This window comes from Carassius carassius, chromosome 7 (assembly GCF_963082965.1).
Source record: "Carassius carassius chromosome 7, fCarCar2.1, whole genome shotgun sequence".
NCBI classification, from domain to species: domain Eukaryota; kingdom Metazoa; phylum Chordata; class Actinopteri; order Cypriniformes; family Cyprinidae; genus Carassius; species Carassius carassius.
Genome location: NC_081761.1, coordinates 14,518,714 through 14,524,713, shown reverse-complemented (window position 1 = coordinate 14,524,713; position 6,000 = coordinate 14,518,714). Strand labels below are relative to the sequence as shown.

The window sequence follows — 6,000 nt, the reverse complement described above, 5'->3', positions numbered from 1 at the left end:
TATCCTGCCTTTCTTTCTCTTCACATCCTTGAATCAAGCATCACTTAGCTTCCAAATTGGCTCGTCATTTTCTCTCGGCGCTCGTTCCCTAGCTGTCGGTTCACACGGACGATCTAGCGATGGACTGGCGCTGATCTCGCGGAGCGTGCAGTCGCTGGAGCCAATCGGCGCATTTTGCTCTCATTCTAGAAAAAAACACTGATCGGGATACAACAAGGGGCTCTGATCCCCTGTGTCCACAATAGATCCATTGGGTTTGGGGGACGAAGGATAGGCTACTCGAAATATCCTGTTCCTCACCGTGCTTCTTCAGGAGGCTTCGAGCCTCGTAAAGGCGCATCTGGGAACGGCAGCTCAAAACATCATCTGCGTGTTTTATTCACACACGGACACATTGTCACGGGAATTAAGGAGCATCCTGAGATCAACACAGCCCGATGCTGTTGAACACATCCGGAGCTGAGTATTATTCCGGTGCTTTATAAAATGCGGTGAGTTGATGCTTTTAAACGAGATGACGTTATTTCTTAAGGGGCAATAAATCAATAACCAATGGACGTTTGAATGGCAGTGGCAGCGAGATGCTGTTAGTGTACACTGCTCAAACTCTCCATATCCTACAGCTGAATTATGCCGTGTGTGTGTGTGTGTGTGTGTGAGGGGCTTTGGACACAGGATGCTTTTTGCCGTGTGTCGTGCGTGGTGTTTTAATGGGCGTCGGTGCGCGCGCGCGTGTGTTTGAGTGTCCAAGTCGCTTTCTTCAGCTCTTGACGAAACGATATCTTTAATTTGTTTATTACAGGCAGGATGGAGGCAGCGTGTCGCGACTAACGTTATATTGATGGCCTACATTCACAGCATCCCTTCAGCCTTTATATAGGGAGAAGATCGCCAACGCCTCGTTCGACTTTCTCTGTGTATAAATGCATGTGTGTTTTTGTGTATAAACAGGAGATGCGTTGGTATGAAATAATTTAGAAGAAAATAAGCAGAGCATCTTTAAAATAAACAGCACTGGAAACGTCAACAGCGACCCATGCAACTAACACCGTCAGATCTGTACAGAGATCATATGACCTTGATTCATTGAGTAATAAAGACACATCTGCTATTCATGTCACCCTGATGTCATGAAAATTGCAGTACATGCAGAATCATCATATATGATATAACCAATTAACTGTTTGTTATCATTTCTCAATAAAGATTGCCTAAATAATAACTTGAGTAAACTCACTTAGAGATGTTAAGTGATTGTTTTCCTCATGAGGATGACCCATTTTGGGAGGAAAAGATCAGTCCCTGTGTTCCACTGATTGCAGCATAGTCACCATGCATGTAGAAAAAGACAGACAGGAAGAACTGACAAATTACTTTACAGGTACATTCACCCAGGCCAGATCAAAATACCATTTTTTTGCATCTGTTTTTGTGGGAGGATTTAGCATATTGTGTGTGCTTTGTGTATAATTGCTCTGATATATATATATAAAAAGATTTGAATCTAGGCTTGGTCCCCTGCAGTCGAACTCAGAACTTAAACTTAGAGTTATTATTAGGTCTTCTATTTTTCTTTATCAGAGGATTTGTTATAGGCAGGCAGAAGTAAAAGTTGTTCACTTGAAATACATTTCCGTTCCAAATCTACATTTAGCAAAAATAGACTTCTGTCATTATTTACTCACCCTCATGCCATATCAGATCCGTATTATGTTCTTTCTTCGGTGAAACACCAAACGAGTTGTTAGGCTGGATGGCAGCTTCAGTTCGCTTTCATTTTATGGAAAAAAAGATGCAATGAAAGTAAATGGTGACTGAAGCTGTCAGTCCCTTATATTGTGTACAATATCTCATTTTGTGTTCCTCAGGAGATAGAATGTTAAACAGTTTTGCAACAACATGACAGTGAGTAAACGATGAAAGAATTAGCATTTTTATTTTAGGTGAACAGTTTCTTTAAGATTTGATTTTGCTGCATTTTGCTCAATTATGTGATGACACCTGCAGTTTACTTCCTACTTGCTCTTCAAAGAGCAAGAAACGGTTTACTTATTTAGGATATTAGATAGTGTGTGATTTAAGATAACAGGTCAATTTAAAACACTTTGTTGATGCCAAGTGAAAGATCATTTATGAAATGTATAGTTTGCAAAGCTATGTGTTGGTACTCGTGGTTTCCTTTGTTTAAATGAGACAATTTTATATTAATTATATTATTTGTATATTCGAGTTTCTATTTTCTTTCAAGATGTTCCCTGTGTTCTTTTGTTTTGCCAGTGGGTGGTATGCTGATTTTCGTAGAGAGTTCACACGCAGGGTGGAGCTGTATTTTTCAGATTGGGTTTTTTGGTTTGCTCTGTTTGCCTTGATGGGGGTGTTTTGTATTTCCAATCTTAGTGTCTTCAAGCTGAAGTGTGTAATTTCTAACCAAATGGATAAGCAAATATAATGATATTTGGAAAACTGTCCGACCACACTTGGTTGGCCAAACAGTTTCACACTATTGCGTGCTGCTACAAACTTTAATTTATTTATCATGTGTGCTTAACATTCTTTTTATGTTTTCATAACCTCCATATAACCAAGGACATTCTTTAAAGGAATAGTTCACTCAAAAGTAAACATCCTGTCATCATTTACTCACCCTCATGCCATTCCCACTGAATTTCTTTCTTGAGTAAACATTAATGAAGATATTTTAAGAAATGTCTCAGTGTTTTTTTTGTTTTTTGTTTTTGTCCATGTAATGGAAGTCAGTGGTAGCCAAAACTGTTTGGTTACTAACATTCTTGAAAATATTTTATAGAAAATATTTGATAGATAAAAGATTGTCAATGTCACAGCATGGGTCAGTATGTAATTTGCAACTCTCGTTCATTATCAAACAGAGGCCGGTGGGACCCATGCTCCGACAGACGCTTTCATCATCAAAGGGTGACAAGCACAGCATGCAGGATGCCTCTCGCTTTGTATTATGGGCTTGATTGCATGAATATACAAACAGTGTTTTGTGGCTGCAACCTGATGTCATAGATCTGTGAAATAAAGTCCATGTGTGTGTTCACAGCCGTTCAAATATAAACAAATATAATCCAGTTTATCATACTGCTATAGAACTATGAACTATATATGATTAGATGTGTAGCAGCTGCACAAAGCACATTGAGAGCATGTGTTTGCAGCAGTATTCTAGCAAATGTTCCTCATTCTTTGAATGTCCTTCAAACTAAAATAGTGATTCACATGAATAATACAGCTTCCTCATCTCGATCTCTTTCTCTCTCTCTCTCCCTTTCACTTAAAAATCCATTTTTATACACACTCAGGGCAAGAACTGAGAGCTGTTGAATGTGTACAGGCCATGTTTTAAAGTAGGAAGTGTGTGTGTGTGTGTGTGTGTGTTAGAATCTAATTGTATAAGGAGGTCACCAAACAATGACGATGGGATTTGGAATGGACTTTGGAAGGACTTTGATCAGTTCAGTCCCACCAGGAAATTGGGAGCAATGAACCCATGAGTGTGAGCGTGTTTATGCTTTTATTATCATCCATTTGCAAGGTTAAGGTTTTTAGTGGGCTTAAGTTATGAGAGAATTTTTGCAGTGTAGCGTCACAAGTGTGTGCCAGAAAAAATGGAAAAGTATGTGTGTGTTGTAGTATTTTTAGTATTTTCAATATTTTAAAGAGTGGTTGAGAAATTACCAACAACGTTAATTGACTAGCAGGTTGTTGGAAGCCTAATTGAAATATTCTGGTTTTGGTTTCATTGTTGTCTTAATTGGTTCCATAGAAGAATTCTTTTAGTGCTTGTTTACCTAAAAAAATAATTGCCAAATGATGAGATCATCAATAAAAGGTCTGTTTATACAGATTTTTAATAGCTTTTAATGGTCTTTAAAGGCACTATAAATGCAATCTAAACGATTGTCATATTAAGCACTACATATTAAATGCTAAACCAACAATAAACTAATGTTTTTTTTTTTTTTAAATACTTCTGACAAAACTTGTAACGTTCATCTTTAACTACACAACCACACAACTAGTCATTAACTGCACAGACTTCTCAGTTGTAAGTGGTGTATGTTTAATTATGTTATAATATATATATATTTTTTGATTCACTGAAGTAATTTGTTTAAGAATCTTTTTTGAGAGTCAAACTACTAGTACTAATGTATGTGATTCACTAAAAAGAACCACCTGGTAAGACTCCGTTGATCTGTAACACTGGTCACGCTGTCTGTTTTCGAGACTGTGTCAAATTAAAAACAGTTCAGCATTTAAAAATGCTTGATTTCCTTTCCATTCAGCTGCTCAAAGCTGTACTCGAACACAAAAACACATCTTGTGTGAACGTAAAGAAATGCGTTTGATCAGTCTTTTGGACTCTTAATTATACAGTGTTCAGATGATCCACAGAAGAGTTGGGTTTGAAAATATGCTGTTTTGCACATCAATGTGTGCATGTGTGTGAGGTCTTTCTCATATGTGCACGCTAACATGTTCTTCAGAGCATGCTATGAGTCACAGCGTGTGATGTCAAGTGCCTCAAGCTAAAGTAGGAGCAAAAATAGTGATGATGTCATCAAACACAGCTTTCTCGCTGTGATGTGTTTTAATGGTGTCCCACAATCCCATGACAGACCCATATAGATATTTTCAGACCCATATAGGAATTTTAAAATTAAGTTAAAACGAGACACAACCAGTTTTGTCCGCATTACATGAATTGCCAGTTTTGTGTATTTAACAAATACTGACCACTTTGTTCTAATTGTGACTTAATCAAACACTTGTTCCAGCTAATAAGCAACTTATTAGTCTTTAATAAGCATCTGATAAAGTTACCGAGCTGGAGTCAGTAAAGATTAGGCTATAGAATAGTAGAGATGTAGTAGAGAGGCACACCTGCGGGATTGTTGTGACATAGATTTGCATGAATGGGAGATTTGCTTGTAAAATTTGCTCATTATCATCATGCTTCCTTTAATGCGTTGTCGTTTTGCACAGTGAAACCGTTGTGAGAAATGACTCATGCTTTATGCCCTTGCCCACAGCTTAAGAGACCATAGATATGTCATTTTGCAGGCAAAACAGCAAAAACTAGAGTTATCGTTATATAGATTTTAATGTAATTACATTTCATTACATTTAAATATTTAGTACGTGTTTTATCAGTTTGCACATCCCTGGGAATCGAACCCACGACCCTGACAGTAAAAGATAAGTTAATGAGGCTATGAATCAAAAGTACCAAGCATTCCAACAACTGTTTTACATGCGAGTGGCCTTCCAAGTGTAGCTCAGCATGACAGTAATGTTAAATCCTTATGTCTGCCGGTCTCTAGACTACCCTCAGGTCTGCTGTAGTGACAGGTTCAGGGAGAGTAAAGCAGCCTCTGAGATAAAGCAGCTCTGTGATTGATTGATCACCCTGAAGTTTGATTGCTCCGTGCATCGATTGCTCCCGGCTGTGTTGGCACCGTTCATTGTGAAGTCAATGGCAGCATTTTTTTTCTTCTTCATCAGTAATGAATGGCACAGGAAACTTCAACCTCCAGTTGTTTCCTATTTCAGCTTTTGGACAATGTGTGCTATTTCAAGAGTGAAAAAATAGCTCAAAGTGTTTAGCTTAGCAATGGGTGCTTTTTGTCCAAAGTGCTCTTGATTGGTTTGGGTCTATTTTTTCTAAACGTTTATTGTTCATTCACCACAAAACAATTTACAGCAGGCATCTGCCCACTGTGGGGATTTACTTTACAATTTAAAGCAACGGTGCATTCAAAAAGGAAAACTCTGTCGTCATTTACCCAATTACATTACCCTCGCAATTTAGTCCAAACTGGCATGAATTTCTTTTTCGTGCTTCTTAAATTTTATAATTGCTTATAAAATATTCTAATCTAGTATTACACACTTTTTCCTCAACTCGCCATAATTAAACCATGTTCATACATTTTATTTCATTTTCACACTTGGCCATTTGAATAAATGCAT

At 37.7% G+C, this 6,000-nt stretch overlaps 1 protein-coding gene across 1 annotated transcript in view; it reads left to right on the top strand.

Moving 5' to 3' along the window:
* Positions 1-6,000, top strand: part of LOC132143601 (adhesion G protein-coupled receptor L3-like) — a 113,933-nt gene continuing 107,933 nt past the window's right edge. The window contains exon 1 of the mRNA XM_059553973.1: positions 1-491. The gene's annotated coding sequence lies outside the window, so the exon portion shown is untranslated. The remainder of the gene's footprint in view (positions 492-6,000) is intronic.